Source organism: Chlorocebus sabaeus, chromosome 7 (assembly GCF_047675955.1).
Source record: "Chlorocebus sabaeus isolate Y175 chromosome 7, mChlSab1.0.hap1, whole genome shotgun sequence".
Taxonomy (NCBI): domain Eukaryota; kingdom Metazoa; phylum Chordata; class Mammalia; order Primates; family Cercopithecidae; genus Chlorocebus; species Chlorocebus sabaeus.
This window is the reverse complement of record NC_132910.1, coordinates 103,132,268-103,150,824: the sequence shown is the minus strand read 5'-3', so window position 1 is coordinate 103,150,824 and position 18,557 is coordinate 103,132,268. Positions and strand designations below refer to the sequence as shown.

The 18,557-nt window shown below is 34.5% G+C and overlaps 1 protein-coding gene across 5 annotated transcripts in view; it reads left to right on the top strand.

Annotated features, from left to right (window-relative positions):
• Positions 1 to 18,557, top strand: part of FBXW7 (F-box and WD repeat domain containing 7) — a 216,441-nt gene that overhangs the window by 165,546 nt on the left and 32,338 nt on the right. The window lies entirely within an intron of this gene.

The window sequence follows — 18,557 nt, the reverse complement described above, 5'->3', positions numbered from 1 at the left end:
GCATCTACTAATAGCCAGGCCCAGTTCTAGGCACTTGGGATACATTAGTGAACAAAATGGGAAAAAAAGTCCTTTCAACGTTTTAGTGGTCCTGAGAAGTCCTCCAAGGCATAAGACAGTTTGTGCCAACATATAGTGTGTCATCAGGCTCCTTTATTAAATTATACACTTTTCATTCCTAAATCATTTGGTGATAATTTGTATTATAGTTTTTTCATATGTATATATAACTACATACATGTACATACAATTTACCTGATTTGATAGAATTATGTTCGTGGCCTTATTGAAATATATAATCTGCCAGTTTTCAAATACTGTTAGATAGTATCTATTACAAACAAAATATTATTTTGATGCTCTGAAAGGATAAATAGGATTCCATTTAACTCCTTTTTTAAATATTTTTGCAAAACAGTTTTCTTTTGGTGTTTTTAATAATTCTATCAAGCACAGCCTAGTGATTTCTTTCTGAATTATTCCTGGATCAGAATTAGACTTCTTGCCTTTTTCCGTGCCACTATGGAAGTTTGCATAAACTAACATGTATCTCACATATAAATTAGTTATGTAATGGTAGATAAAATTTATGGTATATATATTTGTGTTATATTTGTTTATATTTTGGTATAAATAATGGTAGATATAATTTAAAATTTTTTAATATGATGTTAATTTTACTATAGAAATAGTAGTGGAAAGGCCCAGCATTTTTGGTAAAGCCAATGACATTCTAAATGTTAGCAGTTTCAGTTCAGTTATTTCCTTTCACAAGTACCTGTTGATGCAGCATGTCTCTTATTTATATGTATACTATTTTATTCCTAAAATATCAAGGGTAAAATTATTAAAGTAGGGTTTTTTAAAGTCAGTATCTTAGATTAATAAAGTTTTCTTTTGTGACTTTGATAGTGTCTTATGTTTATATATTTATAAACTTCATTGCAATTTAGGAATGGGGGAAGCCGTGAGTCTTTCTCAAATATTAATACTGGTTTTGTAATTCTGTTTTTCTATACTGAATATTTTTCAGAGCTATTGAACCACAAAATAGCAGGCTTTTCTTCTTAGAAGAGCCATCATTTCTCAAACGTACATCTTACTACATTGACATTATTTGCATATTTGTTTTTCTTTGAGAGAGAGAATAGTTGAAAGTGGCCATTGATAGTCGCAACTCCAAATGTAGATAATGCTAAAAACATTGCAGTGATTCACTATACATGTAAGATTTTGATATAATTAACTTGAAACATTAATTTTATGGTGGAATTCCATGTATGCATTCTTTAGGAATTTACTCACAACTAAATCAAGACTTTTAAGTTGAACTTTCTTCCTCAAGTAAATGTAGCACTTCCCACCCCACACATAAAAAAGACAGAAAAGGTTAAATATTTATCCCAAAAGCACATGGCTAATTAGCCATTTGTTTATGATTATTTTATGGTATCCTTATATAATGATGGGAAAATCTGTTTTGAGGATTTGAGAAAATTTATGGTAATGTTGAATGGAATTTTCTTAAATTTCTTCTCCTTTGCTAGTCTTGAACATGAAAATTGAAACTTATGAGCTATTTAATTACATTTTTATGTGTGGGTGATTTCATGTAGTTCACTTGGGAACAATCTCAGCTTAAACAGCTTTTCAATAATCCATAGAAATCTCTACATTATCACTTTAGATTTTAAAATGTCATTGTTGCTACTAATACGAACATGTAGGGGCAGTATAGTACTGTTTTTGTAAATCTTGTCTGAATTTGTGAGTTTTAAAAATCTGTGTTACTGTAAGATAGCATAACTATATCTTGCTTTTTTAAAGAATGGTTAGTACTACTTCATTAAGTTGGAACTATTCTTTCAGTTCGTGTTCTTACGTGTATTACACAAAATCTCTTATATTATGAAAGCTCTTGGCCCTGATTTATATATGAAGTCAAGGAATATGTTTAGTTAAAAGGAAAAATGCATTTTTATTGTCTGACAATAAAAATCAGAATAAATGAATTCATAAAAATCTGAAAATACGAAGATCAGTGCAGTTTTGCCCTTACTCTGTGTCATTCTTTCAAAATGAATGTTAATGAGAATTTATGGTCATAATTTTTCAATATGACAAGTGAGCAAAACTGAGATTACCGAACAGTCTTATTTTTAAGATTCTTTAATTGGTACATCTTTTTTTCAGTATCAAAATGGTTAAGGTTATTACAAACTGTATTACAAAATATAGTAACCTTTCCCCCGACTTAATATTTAAAAGAAGACAACTGAGCAGTTATCTCTTCCATGTATGTATTCACTTTATTCAACACCTCCTATGAACCACAGACTGCTTTAGGCATTTAGAGTACAACAGTGAACAAAACATCCAAGCCATCACCCTCGTGGAGTTCATATCAGAAAAGCAGAGTGCCTAAGAGCATGGACTGTAGAGTCAGTTGGACCTGGGTTTAAGTTCTTTGCTCTACCACTTACTAAGCCTCATCTGTGAAATGGAGCTAATAATAGTACCTTTTACAGAGGGTTGTTGTAAGGATAAAATGAAATAACCCATGGAAGGCATGGTTATGTACAAGAGTTCTGTAACTATTATGAAGCCCTCATAAGACATTTTTAGATGTGTTGGTAAAAATTACAATTAATTCTCCTGATGTAATAGTACTTATGATAGAGATTTTGAGTATTTTTTTCATTTTTAGTTTCTTCGAGTAGTGAAAGAAGATGCACGGCGCAAATTTTGAATAATTTTTCTTAAACAGTTTCCTGAGTGACTTTTAATCTTCTCTGAGTGGAAAGATGCTGCACATAAAAAGTTAATGTGATTTAGTTCTACTTACATTATGTAGATTCATTCAGTGTGACTATCATATATGTAAAAATTAACCCCATTATGTCTCCCTACATGAAGAAAATTATATGTGACATCTTGGTGTTTTGTTTGGAGATTCTCAGATGTTCAGAGTAAATGTGTTGGTTTCAAATGTCATTAAATTGGAATTTTAAAAATCGCTATATAAGAATTAAAAATATGTTTTATTGATTTACATATTATGTTATCTGCTAAAATGTCTAGTATGTAGTTTCCATTATAATTTTAAGTCCTGGCACCATTTTCCTACTGAAGCCCCCAAATTTGGTAATTAAGAAATGGAACATACTTTTTAACAAATTTGAAAACTATCTTGTCAAAATGGTACCTGATATATTATTACTACATAAGAATTGAGACTTAAAACATTTAAAGAACTGATTCACGAATTTTAACAAAAGTACTTGGAAAATTAGACCTTTCTTTAGTACCCTGTGCTTCTCTTGGTTCTTGTTATTTCTGTGTTATACAGAAATTCCATATTTCACACACACATGCATGCATCCACACACACAGGCATCCCGCACACATAGAAATAAAATTCTATCAACCCCCTACCTCTATTTAATAGCTTATCAGCTATGTTCATGCTACAACTGCTTCATTGAAGGGAAGTGCTGTTCTGCTGTTTTCATATTAGCTTTGTTATCATGCAGTATTTTTCAGCTGCTCATGCTCATTACCATACAGCTGGTATGTAGAGAAGAGAAGGAAGCAGGCAGAAGTTGTAATGTCTACAAGAATAAGAAGCTCTCTTGCAGATGGGGTGCTGGCAGATGGGGCATGTGTTTGAACAGGTTTTACTAATAACAGAGTGCATTAAAAATCATTCTGAGAAAGTCTAAGGTCAGTGCCATGAATTTAGAGCTTGAGAGGTTGTTCAGCTTTTTTGTAGACCTTTTTAGAATATTGATCGACTCTTACCAAAAAAAGTAATAAATGGCACACCATACCTCCTCCAAAAAAAATCTTACCAGTTTTTTTCTTGTTTATGTTATATTAGTATGTTTTTTCTTTAGTATAATTTTAAAAGCGTTAATACTGTGACCTAGTATCGTTCATCAGCTCGTGTTGTTGTAGTCTTAAATATATTTACTTAAAATGTCTACATCTATATACAAAAGTGTAGATGCTTTGTGAAAATGGTAATAACATTCTTCAGTTTCCATATATTAGAATATTCATTAGAAAGTGAAAACTAAAGATTTAGATATCGATATGTATAGTGTTGACTATTTTGAATATTAAGTCGAGGAATGTTTTATCTGCATTCAAGGTTAGAAGTGAATGGTATGCCCAGAAATGTATCTATTGTTAAAAATATTTCTTGCATATTTTGCATATTCACAAAACCAAAGTGAATGAAGTATAATTAAAATAACTGTCATTTTTATTAAAGTATTTTAGTAGGATCTTAGTCTTTTTGGCCCTTTTTAATTAACTATAGTGTTTCTTGATACATCCTCTCTCAATGGGAGATGCTAATGAGAAGCAACTGAAGCAAAATAAAGCTAGGCAGTTTTGTGTAACATAGGTAGTACTCAATTTAATTTTAAAGGAAATAGAACTTGTTCTTTTCATAAAGATTAAAATGTGAATATATATAATATATATGAAATGTATACATGTATAGCTAGTTTTTCTTTAATACTTTTAAGTTCTAGGGTACATGTGCACAACGTGCAGGTTTGTTACATATGTATACATGTGCCATGTTGGTTTGCTGCACCCATTAACTTGTCATTTACATTAGGTATTTCTCCTAATGCTATCCTTCCCCCATCCCCCCACCCCACGACAGGCCCCAGTGTGTGATGTTCCCCGTCCTGTGTCCAAGTGTTCTCATTGTTCAATTCCCACCTATGAGTGAGAAAATGCAGTGTTTCGTTTTCTGACCTTGCGATAGTTTGCTCAGAATGATGGTTTCCAGCTTCATCCATGTCCCTTCAAAGGACATGAACTCATCCTTTTTATGGCTGCATAGTATTCCATGGTGTACATTTGCCAGTTTTCTTTGAATCCAGTCTATCATTGATGGACATTTGGGTTGGTTCCAAGTATTTGCTATTGTGAATAATGCCGCAATAAACATATGTTTGCATGTGTCTTTATTGTAGCATGATTTATAATCCATTGGGTATATACCCAGTAATGGGATAGCTGGGTCAAATGGTATTTCTGGTTCTAGATCCTTGAGGAATCGCCACATTATCTTCCAAAATGGTTGAACTAGTTTACAGTCCTACCACCAGTGTAAAAGTATTCCTGTTTCTCCACATCCTCTCCAGCACCTGTTGTTTCCTGACGTTTTAATGATCGCCATTCTAACTGGTGTGAGATGGTATCTCATTGTGGTTTTGATTTGCATTTAGTTTTTAAAGCTAATATAAGTTACAACACTTTTGGTAACTCAGAAACTCATGCTTCAGATTTCTTGTCAGTAAAATGGAGGTACAAAATATTGCCTGTAAAGTTAATAACTATGAATAAATAAAATGATTTTAATGAGATCTGTGGGAAGTGGTGTACTTTAACAAACATTACTAAAACTGTGTATTCCTTTTAATAGTGAAAGTTTAGATTCTGTTGGGCATTTTAAAGGTACAGAAGTTCTAAACTGTAAAGTTGCATTTTTATTGCACATCAAACTTATTTTCTTCCAATTTAATTTGTATTTGGACTGTATAACTGATAAATATCTAGAAATACTTTTTTGACTTTTCCCTGAGGGGGGAAATATATTAAGTATTATAAACAATATACAATATAATTATAAAATGAGAAACCTGTAAAATGTGTTGTTCACCTACATCATTTCTTATTTAGAAAATAAGAAAATGGTGTTTTTAAAAATGTGTTGAAAATTAACAATTTTCTATTATTTCTGTAGTTCTACCATTGTTGATCAGAGTATGCCTTAAGTTGCTAATTATCTCATATAAATATTTTTTGTTGGTACCCTACTCTATGCAGAAACTATGTGAGGAGCTGAGATACAAAAGAATCAAAACAGAATCAAAATACTGCCCTCATGGAACTTACAGTCTATTGGAGAAGATAGACACATATTTAATGTGCTCACACTGTAACAAGGTGTTGGCTTCAAGCACTGGGAAATCAGAGATAGCCTATATACAGATAATTCACATATTTTCATTTCCAACCCAGACCTTTCTTCTGGGCCAGAACCAGTTGGAGCATGAGATTTGGATACCTGGTTATCTCCAAGATATCTCAAGATCCTCCTCACCCCTGGTCCCCAGAAAACAAAAATAACCAACTAACGCAGTCCTTGTTATCCAGTTGCACAAGTGAGAAAATAGGTGTTATCTTTGATACATTCCTCTTTTTTACTTGCCATGCGTGACCCATTTGTGTGGGTCATCCTATCAGTTTGATGTCCTAAATGTCTCTTAACCGCCCACTCCTATGCGTTTCTGTTTCTACCTAGCTAATCAAAGCCATCATTATCTCTTGCCTGGTCTTGCGGAATAACTTCCTCACACAGTCTCTCCACATCTACTCTCAAATCACTGCCATTCTATTTTCAACATTACACTCTGATTGATTTTTTTCAAGAAATACATCTGATTATGTCTTTTTCTTAACTAATATCCAGCATTAGCTTTTCATTACTCTTATGGTAAAACCCAAAATCCCTTGAGGTTTTAGGTAATCTGTCCCTTGTCTACTTCTTCAGCCTCATCTTACACCTGCCATACTACCTCTAGCTATAGGTAGTTACCCCTCCCTGCCCCAAATCTAGCTCAGTCATTCATTCAGAGAGAAGATGCCTTCTCTGAACCTACAGACTAGGTGAAAAACCTTAACATTCTTAACACTCTTTGAACACTGCAGCATTTACCATAGTTGCAGTTTTGCTTTGTTTTGTCTCATTATCTTGCCCACTATGCTGTGAACTCCAGCCATGAGACAGACACAGGACTTAGTTTAGCTTATGTTAGGCAACTAAGTGACTATTATATTGAATGAATGAGAGTGTCTGTGGCAGACTAAAATAACCATATAAATCTGCATTTGTTATAATTATGTATCCTAGGTAGAATATAATTGTAGAGATACTTGAGACAATAAAGTATAGGATAGAATCACAGAGATACATATGTATCAATACAGATGTTCACTGCTAGGAATGATAACCACACATGGATCAAGTGGACAATTATTAAAGATGGATTGGCTGTTAAAAAGGCCTTATGTAATGAAGTTAAGAAACAGGGCCCAAACGATAACCACATATTGAAAAGCATGTGCCCTCTATATTCAGATGGAAAATCCTGGGAATATGTTACTACCCAGTAAGTCAAGTATTTTAAGGCTGTGTACTGAAAGAATTTTCAATGAAGAAGTCATAGTCCCTTGTTAAGTGTATTTGGGTTAGAGTAATCAACAAAGAGCATTTGAAGCAGTTTCTTTCGTAAATGTTATGATACATAACTTTTGTCAGTTTTCCATAGGGTTCAACTCATTTTGGTAAGGAGGAAAAAACCTAGTAGCTTTCTTGAAAGCACAGTCCATTGGAGATCCTTTGATGTTTGTGTTTTCAGCTCTGTTTCATTATTTCCTATTTTAGGAAAATAAAGCATAGGACATGAGAAGGAGAGTAAGATACAGAAGTCCTGAGAGGGTTTGGGAAAAGGAAGTAAAACCCATGTCTTGTGTTTCTTCCAGTATGCCCACTGATGACTGCCTGGCGTCACTATAATGTCACAGATTATGAGAGCAGTTCTTAACCAAGTGGAGCCACTGGCAGTAGTATATTAACTTGTCGTCAAGCTGCTCCTGGTGAATTCCCAGAAATAAAGTGTATCACAGTACACAATTAGCTGCATAGTCTGTCTCTCCTTTCTGCGAGTCTGCAGTGGCTCTAGTGTGGATTTCATATGCACATCACACATTTGCATACTGAAATAGCTAAGAAAACATCTTAGAGATATTTAAACTGCCAGTATTTCTTGCTTTGTATGTAGAGAACTCTATTTTTATTTTTTTGTAAACTGAAGACCAAGACTTCCTTAGGTTCAAATCCCATCTACCTTAAGTGAGTCACTTAAAACTGTGTGCCTCTTTCCTCATCCGTAAAATAGAGACAATAATCGTACCTTCTGCAGAAAGTTGTTAGCCCATTTCATTGAGTTAATGTAAGAAAAACACCTAGGAAGAGTGCCTGACATATAGTGAGTTTCCTTCCCTGTATACATTGTATTCTTAAGAAAGCATCTTTTTGAAAAGGAGTTGCTTATACAAACTGGAATAAAGTTTGCAGCATCTTTGATAGTGGGCACTGAAAGAGCATTCAGGTCAGTTTAAAATCTAGTGTTTATTTTTCCTTTATACATTTGGTTTAAAATATTGCCATGTGCATTTCTTGAAAATATTATCTCTTCCTCTTTCTAGTTGTACATACTGTCGTACAAATTAAGCAGTTTCACTTATTAGTCAAATGGATTTGTCATTTTTTATTGGCTTGCCTGTCCTTCCCTCCTGAGTTGGGAGTGCTTTCGGGATAGATACTACATCTTGCTCAATTTTTGCATCTTTTTTGCTTAGTGCTTGGCTTTTGGTAACCCTGGACAAATATTTCTAAAATGTGGTAAATCTAGATCTAAAAATATAACATTTGAATCACTGCTTAATTTTTTCTTCCTCTTGTTTTATTGTTTAGAAAATGGAGAATCATTATATGACTCAGGATTCATTTGGATGAGATTGATAATATAATGGAATTTGGAGTTAGAGGCTCACATGAATTGCTCTCAGTCACTAGCTTTTTCTGTGCTCCTATATTTAATACACAGATATTGTGAATCTCACAAAGTTAAAGTGTTTGAAATAAATGGATTGGTAGGGGGTAAGTTACATCTTAGTCTAACAAAATCTGTTTATTGCAATGGTTTAATAAAAGTCAGGTGACTAAAAATATCTTAGAAAATACCACTTAATTTTAATCTTTGCTGTTTATGTTGTGATCGTGATGATTAACATGTCTTCATTTAACTTCTCTTGAAAACTATTCCAAGTTTGTTTTTTTTTTTTTTTTTTTTTTGAGACAGAGCTTTGCTCTGTCATCCAAGCTGCAGTGCAGTGGGCATGATCTCGGCTCACTGCATCCTTTGCCTCCTGGGTTTGAGCAGTTCTCTGCCTCAGCCTCCCAAGTAGCTGAGATTACAGGCGCCCACCACCATGCCTGGCTAATTTTTTTTGTATTTTTAGTAGAGATGGGGTTTTACCATCTTGGCCAGGCCGATCTTGAACTCCTGACCTTATGATCCACGTGCCTTGGCCTCCCAAAGTTATGGGATTATAGGCATGAGCCACTGCACCCGGCCCTAAGTTCTTTTTTAATATGCTGTGTTGTCTGTTGATGGAATAACTTTAAAGCAAAGGTTTAAAATGAAGAAAGCAATGTGTGTGTCTTTATCTCATGAACTAAAAGATATAGAAATTTTAAGATTACACTAAAGTTCAGCATCCTTTTGCTAGCTTTGAATTTATATTCTTTTGGTGGATTTAGACTATTCCTCATAGAATTTTTTCATATTGTGTAATTATGAACATACATTAAGTCATAAACTTAGATTTTAAGGAACCTAAGATTTAGCTTTAAAAAGTGATCTCAATTTACCATGTCGCAGTTCTTAACAGACCACAGCTATATACACTTGTTCCGATCCAGAGCAGTTCCTAATTTTAGTTATAATTCATATTTGTTTAGTAGTCATCATTCCATCATTACATACTCTGCCTTCATGCAACTGGTGGGAAACTAACGATATTCATTCCACATAAAGGAGTTTTTAGAATCATATATTAAATGTGACAAACTTTCTTTTTTCTTTTCTTGTCCTTTTCTTTTTTTTTCTTTTTTCTTTTTTTCTGTTCAGTTCTGTTCTTTTTTTTGAGATGGAGTCTAGCTCTGTCGCCCAGGCTGGATTGCAGTGGTACAATCTCGGCTCACTGCAACCTCCACCTCCCGAGTTCAAGCAATTCTCCTGCCTCAGCTTCCCGAGTAGCTGGGATTACAGGTGTGCACCACCATACCTGGCTAAGTTTTGTATTTTTAGTAGAGTCGGGGTTTCACTGTGTTGGCCAGGATGGTCTCAAACTCCTGACCTCAAGTGATCCACCTGCCTCGGCCTCCCAGAATGCTGAGATTACAGGCGTGAGCCACCATGCCTGGCAAAAGTTAGTTTTCAAACATTTAGAGGTCTCAAGTATTTATAGGTAAATATTTTTTAAATCATGTGCTAAAATGAATTTTAAGAAAGTAAATCTGTAAATAAAATATTTCTATGAGAAGAATGTTGAGAAGATAGCAGAGTGCTTCTATCAGTCTTACAGTTCACTGCACATAAAAGAAATATACATTAGATACCTTTTCAAGTTAAGTTGTCTTGAAAATATTTACTGAACCTTCAGAGTCTTTTGGAATCTCCTAAACAGGTAGGGAATCATGTAAGTATTTACTAGTCATAGAATTCTTGATTTTTTTTTTAAAGCAAATAATGCAATTTGTTGAAGTATATATATGTATATAGGAATTGCTTTAAAATGTAAATTAATGTTTTAAAAATGAATAGAATCCTCTTTTTAAAATGTAGTGGGCACCTGATTACTGTGTTCTTCCCTATTCACTTGGCAGCCATGTCAAACACTTGAATACTTAAAGAGCAAGCAAGCTACATAAAAGCAAAGAATTGATGAAAGATCACCATGAGGCACACTTTCTAGAGCAAGAACCCAGTGTTATTTTTGTTTCTCACTGGCCTAGCACCAAAACAAAATAGGTACTCAATAAATATTTTCCAATTAGTGAAATCAGTTTGAATTCACAGACTTTGATTCATAATTAGAGTTTTAAAAGATTGGTTCAAGTTGTGCCTTATCATTTTGAATTCTTCTGGAAAATTAGTAAGATGCTTGATGAGAAGAGATGCCTGTATTTTAAAAAGTGCAGTAAGTATGAATCTGGACTTTCTGTATCTGCCAGCCAAATGTTGGCTGACATTTTAATATATTTTTATATATTTAATATTTAATATTTAATGTATTTTTCTAGGCTTTTCTCTAAGCATACGCAGTGCGCACGCACATAAAATGTATGCTTTTTTCAAAAGGACTGTACCTTATATTGTGTTATCGAATCTCACTTACCTTCTAGTTTTACAGTCACCCTTCTATAGTCACCTAGCTGTGTACATGATGAGCAGTTTCTGAGACTTCAAATGCTCTATACTGAAGTCTGTTCTTTAGAAAGGAGGCTTTGAGTCTGGGGGCCAGACAGTAGAGGTGTGGGGAGAAAGGGCTGGGGTAGAACAAGATGAAAATTTTCTTAGTGAGCTATACCTTTTTAAATAGGAGAGGTTCTTTCAGCCATGTGTTGGTAAGAATCGGTGAGTTGTGTACTCACCTATTGCCCCGAGTAACTTTTTGGATTGTTTTTTCATGCACTTTTTCTGGGAATATACAGTTTCAATGAATGTTTTCTTCACTATTTCCGTACCCCATATATTCAGGAGCACAACTTGCTTGTATGTATGATTTCTAGTGTGAATGCCTGCTCAAACAGAAAGTCCCCTTGTTTGTCAGTGTTTGTAACTCAGATAAAAAGTCAACAGTCTTCACACCCACACAGTGAAGTTCTCCTAGTGCAGAAAGACACATAATGCCCTAAAATGGAATGATGAGCCATGACAGGAAGTATTTTGAAGAAATTTAACAATAAGTTAAATAACATTTTAACTCTAGTATTAAATGTTTCAATTAGGAGAAATAGCATCACATGGGTTATCCCCTAATGAACCTTGTAAGACCAGTGACTAGAAGTCTAATAGATGCTGTTAATCCTGCAAGTTAATAATAGTCATATTTCCATTTACATCTCAGGTCCACAGGTGATAATTTCCTTCTTCCCTCTCAACACTTACCAGACTTCTGTTTTTTAAACACAGAAGCAAGACCGTGTCATTTATGAACTCTCAGACTATTTAAATAACTTCTCCATTTTCTGACCCACTCCACCCAATTTGGCAATTGATATGTAGTCCTGTATTGCTTTCTATTTGTTTCTTGTCTTTGTGGGGTTTTTTTGTTTTTTGAGACAGAGTTTTGCTCTTTTTGCCCAGGCTGGAGTGCAACAGCACGATCTCAGCTCACTGCAACCTCCACCTTCCGGGTTCAAGCGATTCTCCTGCCTCACCTGTTTTTGTGGTTTTTGTTGTTGTTTTGTTTTGTTTTTGGTAGTTTTTGTTTGTTTGTTTTTGAGACAGAGTCTTGCCTTATCACCCAGGCTGGGGTAGAGTGCTATAATCATAGCTCACTGCAACCTCAAACTCCAGGGCTCAAATGATCGTCCTGCCCCAGCCTCTCAAGTAGCTAGGGCTACAGGTGCACATCGCCATGCCCAGGTAATTTTTTTTCATTATTTGTAGAAATGGGGTCTTGCGGTATTGCCCAGGCTGGTCTTGAACTCATAGCCTCAAATGATCCTCCTGCCGCAGCCTCCCAAAGCTCTGGGATTACAGGTGTGAGCCACCACACCCAGGCTTGTTTCTTTTCTTGTCACCTGGATTTTAAGTATCTTGTGGGAGGAAGGTAATTATAATGTTTTTGTTTGCCCTTGGTAGCATTTCACAGATACTGGGACATAGGAGGTGACTGACTTCTTTTTTTTTTTTTTTTTTTTTTTTTTTTGAGACGGAGTCTCGCTCTGTCGCCCAGGCTGGAGTGCAGTGGCCAGATCTCACTCACTGCAAGCTCTGCCTCCCGGGTTTACGCCATTCTCCTGCCTCAGCCTCCCGAGTAGCTGGGACTACAGGCGCCCGCCACCTCGCCTGGCTAGTTTTTTTGTATTTTTTAGTAGAGACGGGGTTTCACTGTGTTAGCCAGGATGGTCTCGATCCCCTGACCTTGTGATCCGCCCGTCTCGGCGTCCCAAAGTGCTGGGATTACTGGCTTGAGCCACCGCGCCTGGCCTAGGTGACTTATTTCTTAATTGATTGTTTTTTTAACCTAAAATTTTCTCTCAGTTTCTGTCACCTTTCCCCCGTCACCAGGCCTTTGCCTCAGATTTCCCAGATGTAGTAGAAGCATAGTTACATGGACCTAAAATAATGATTCAATAAACTGAATAATCAAATTTAGTTGCAGTTTACAAACATGCTTATTTGCAAAATGTAACACTTTTTTCTTCTTTAGCAATGTCTCGTGTTTTAGCTTAACTTGAGCTACCACATATCTAATGGAAATCAGTAAGAATTATTGATCTTGGGACCAGAGACCAAGGTTCTAAATATAGCTAGCTATATAAGCCTGAGCAAGACACTTAATTCTGTTCCTACTTTTCTTACCTGTTAAATACACCTACCATTTCTAGGGTATCTCTTATGTGCTAGGCATCTTCTGTGTCCTCACAGTGACTCTGTAGTTTAGGTGGGTAAGGAAGGTGCATATCACTACTGTTTTATAAAAAGAGAAAACTGAAACTGATAAAGGTCAAGCACCTGACATTACACTGTGATAGTGGCAAAACTTGTGCTTAAATCCAGGTTTCTCTGGTTCCATTGCTTGTGTTCATTCCACAAACAAAGAGGAATTAGATGACATCCAAAATCACTCTGGCTTCCTGCTTTTAATGTTTTTTGCTGATTCAGTAGCTATACCTTTTTTGTTAGTCTTGAACTCTCTTCTCAAAATTTTTTATCATGACTAATCACTAATTTGGGAAATTAATCCCAGAATTTTAAACAGTTCTTGAAATGTATACAAGATTAATATATAACACCTTTGGAAAATTATTCTCAAGTCAGGCAAATATATTTGAAAATCACAAACAGCAGCAATAAATATGGATTTGTGTAAAGAAAACAGAAGAGTGAATAGGGTTTAGGCCTTATATTGAGGGAAATTTGATTTCATTCTTTCTCCATGTTAAATTCTTTCCTGGCTCATATTTGTGATTTCATTTTTCTTGAAGTCACACTTACTTTACTTTTTTTCCATGATATCTGTCTTACTTTACTGAAAGTATTACTATAAGAAATTCACAATGAAATTTTGAGAGGAAACTTACAAATTCCAAATGCTTATTGGTAGTTTATTTTGGATTTTAAGCATGAAAGATTCATTGCTTTCTGGATAAATCAGTAAACTCCACGGTGACTTGCTAACTTTGTTGTCAAATTATTGCACTGAGGCTGGGTGTCTATGAAAAAGTAGAGGATGTTGACTTAGTATTAGTCTGACAGCTGTGTAACAATATAAACTTTAGAGGAACAAATAAAACCCCCATATTCTGTGGCTGGCATAAATAGAACTCTTAACTTGCATTATTGGGTACAAATTCTGTATGTATGTATATTTATATATTTGTAGATAAATACATTTGTGCACGTGTCCATCAGATGACTAATGTGACGCGATCTGAAGGAATGAAAAAACTTTCACTGTTTGAACTAATACTGCAGTTGATTTGTGTCACATCATCAGAGGCTGCATCTTTGTGAGGAGAGTTTTAAATAGCTTATACTTCAAGATTTAAAACTTCTGGCCAGGCACAGTGGCGTACCCCTGTAATCCCAGCACCTTGGGAGGCTGAGGCGGGCGGATTATTTGAAGCCAGGAGTTCGAGACTAGCCTGGCCAACATGGTGAAACCCCATCTCTACTAAAAATAGAAAAATTAGTGGAGCATGGTGGCGCACAACTGTAATCCCAGCTACTCGGGAGGGTGAGTCAGAATCTCTTGAACCCAGGAAGTGGAGGTTGCGACGAGCCGAGATTGCGCCACTGCACTCTAGCCTGGGCAACCGAGTAAGACTCTGTCTTTAAAAAAAAAAAAAAAAAAGTACTACTTCTGTAATTATACTTATATTAAAATTTATTTAAAAGCAGTCACCTGTAATATTTTGATTTGCAGCTTGATTTACAGAGGTTGGGATTATATATATTACTGTAAACATCTCCTTCCCCCCAAAAAATGTTTAAGTAAGATTATCTATTACAATGTTTAGTGTTTGGGATTGTTTTCTAAGGCACTAGTGTCATAGTATTTGTTTACTTAGATGGTAGTTTTGAACTAAAGCTGGCTCATCTTGTTTTGTTTTACATGTTCTCAAAAATTTTTCAGAACTAATTTCAGTATGAGTTCTAACAGTCAGATGTTTGTATATATTACATTACACTATGCTCTTGTGTTAATTGACTATATTTCCAATGGAGTAAGAACAAACTCTTAATTACTGTATATAATATTCTGTGCCCAACACAAAGTAGGTGCTAAACAAATGCTTACTGAATGAATAAATGTGGAAAATTGCTTATTGGTCAATACTGCCACCTATTTGTGTTATTGAAAATGTAAATACTGGGCATATATACTATTTCAGTTGATATCTGTAATAGAACAGGTTTATTAGTTTGCCAGTTTTAATAAGCAAACCTTTTAATAAGCACTCACATCCCAGAAAGTTAATGACAGTGAGTTAGTGAAATTTCAAAAAGTATTTCAGTCTCAACATGGTTAGCATTCCTTTCATTGATGTTGAAATTTTGAACTGTCTGTAATTTTGAACTGTCTGTAATCTAAATTCTGTGCTTAGGTGAAGACAGCTAACTGTGGTGGTTTCCTAGTCCTTTCCAGAGTACAGAGTGTTGTCATGATAATAATAAAATCACTGACAGAGGAATGTAAACACATTCTCCTGCTGTTATAAAATGGAAGTGTATTTTTAAATGTTAGCAAGGTAATGAAAAGAACTAATAGTATTCATAGTATTTTCCACTAATTATAAACTTTTTAGTTGAGTTAAGCTTTTTAATACTGATTGTAATATATGTTTATTCTTTAGAAAAATAATGCTGTGGTTTCTGATGTTTGCTTGTATGGCCAGTTCAAAAATATTAATTATTTGTTTTGTGACATTTTCTGGATGCCCCAGAAATAAAGTTGAATAAGATGTGAATCTTTAGGGAGGAGATAGGGGAGAAAGATGTATGAAAATAATGACAGTGAGCTATGATAACTGCATTAATAGAAGAACTATATATAAGATGGAAATAATGAACTCTAGAGAGTCAAGGTGAGGTAAAGTACTCTATTAACTACTTCATCCTTTATGTTGACATTATGTACAAAGATAAGTATTTCTCTGAAGATAAATGATTCACTTAAGACTATTTGTTTATATTTTTCTCACTGTATGTACATTATTTTTTGTTTCTGCTCACAACCACAACTGGCCCTTCTAAAAACTTAAGTCATCCCAATTATTTGCTCAGAGAGAGCCATTTCTCTAGTAGGAGCTCATAGGTTAATGGTTCTATGGCATCATTCCCCAGAGGCAAAGACATCATCATATATTTGTGCTGGTTTTTTTCCTCGTTACTGCTGACTTCTATGCTAGCACACTAGTTCCACTTCTACACCTAGCACAGTGGAGTTGTGATGAGATGAGCATTGGGTCTGAGTTAGCAGATGGATTTTATTCCAGGACCTTATTCTCGGTCATTCCCTTTGGTAATGGAATTTCAATAATGCTTCTAGGTTGTCAGTCAACACAAGAATTAATTTTTTGTAGAATGGGAGAAATGATTGCCTAGCTGAAATTACATGAAAATTTACTTTATTGTAATGAAAATATATTTAATATAGTGAAATAGTAATTCTAAAAATACAGATGACAAACAAGCATTTTCTTAGCTGTTTGGTTGACTAAACTTAGCTATTTGGTTTCTTAGTTATTTGGTTGACCTTCTTCCCAGTGAACTTACTACTTAATATTTTAGTATAAGGCATAAAATACTTAAAAGAAACTTATTCAACAGAGATAATAGACTGATCTAAAGTTTAAAATGTTTATTGTCACAGAGATAAGATAAATACAGACACAAACCAACAAAGATTTTTAAATATTATATTACTAAAAAATATGAATAAAATTTCAAACTATATTTTAGCCAAGAGTGGTGTAAATAGAAATGCGAGAATGATTTTATTTGCTTTGTTCATATATAGATTATGACAGTAATACAGTAGATCACAGTTTTCCTTGATAGTACGTCAGAGAATGTTGAAAGTCATTTTTATTCTGTTAATTTGAAATTCAGTTAGAGGCTCAGTTGACTAGCTTTGTTTGACAAGTTCTTCACAGTTCAAATTAACATCATAAGATATTAGGGAGAATTGTTTAAATACTTGGGAAGACAAGGTCTTCATTAGTACTTATAAGCATATGCATTTCTCACTTAAAGGATAAACAAATTAATAAAAATCTTTCCCAAGTGGGAACCATGGTAGATGGAGGATATGTGGTAGTAGAAAGACTTCTCGGTGTAGACTTTTTTTGTATATCATTTCGATGTTTGAAGCATACAAACCTGGTAATAAAACATGAATCTACAGGACAGTACCCCCATATAAACAATATTTGTGGGGAACAGGTTTTCCTGTAACTCACAGCCCTAAGTAGGAGACATATAATTATGGGAGCATGTCCTTTGAATATACAAAGTTAAAAGGTATTTCTTTAGGTTTCGAGACAGTATCCCCTACTTCATTAAAGTTGGTCTCTTCTTAACTGAGTAGACTTAACTAGTTCAACTAGAAATAGGACATGATTTCAGTTGAAGCCAAAGTATATACTATTATAGCACTAGTATTACAGCTGTCTTATGAAAAGCTTGTTACCGCTGACAAATTCTGAATGAAATTTCAGGTGTTCTGATAGTCCAGAACATTGAGGAAAATCACCTTTTTTCCCCTTTCCTAAATCTTGAGTCCTCAGAACTTCTAACAAAAGGGTTTATGGGTCCATTCCTAACAATTACATTTTTTTGGTTTTTTTGGTTCCCTTTGAAGTAAGATTATTTAGATAACTAACTTCTACTGAGTACATATACATATTGTTCCTGAGGGTAAGAATTAGTTTAAGAGCCAGGTAGGAGATTTTTTTAAAAAAGATAAGTAGATAGTAGAATATAATTTCTAGAAGACTCAAGATGTACATCTTCATAAAATTTTACGTTATCTTATTTTCATTTATGTTTTAAAGTAAAAGATGTTGCATTGACATAATGTCTTAGTTATAGGTAAACATTTTTGTTTTTAAAATTATGATACTACTTTATGCAGTATTTAGAACCATTTTACTAAAGAATGCCATTTACCACCATAGCAGAGAGTATTAGTCCAAATCATTGTTTTGTTTTTCTGGAGAAACTTGCATCGAATAGTGGTAACTATAGGCACACAATTTACTTGTAATAAAGAACACTAATGGGGAGGGTAGGAGTAAATTAACTAGACCCTTAATAATGGGCTTTTCTAGTTCAAGGAATCTTATAATTGTCCCTGAAGCTAGTTGTGAAGGAAGTTGCAAGATGAAATATCTAGATTTGTGTAGTAGTCATTCCAGGAAAAATGTTGCCTTCTGGCAAACTTTGGCACCTTTATTGTGTAAAATGCCTTTTTAATGATAAGCAATATAGATTGTCAAAATAATTTTGGGGACAGAAGTCCAGTGCCTCCTGTTTACTCCAGATTAAATTAGCAAATAAAAGTAAGCCTCTCCAGCGGGCCCAGTGTTTGCTCTTTTGGGGAGAAAATAGCCTTTTGGCCAAACTTTACACACTTAGGTAGTACTAGTTTGTTAATCTTAAAAA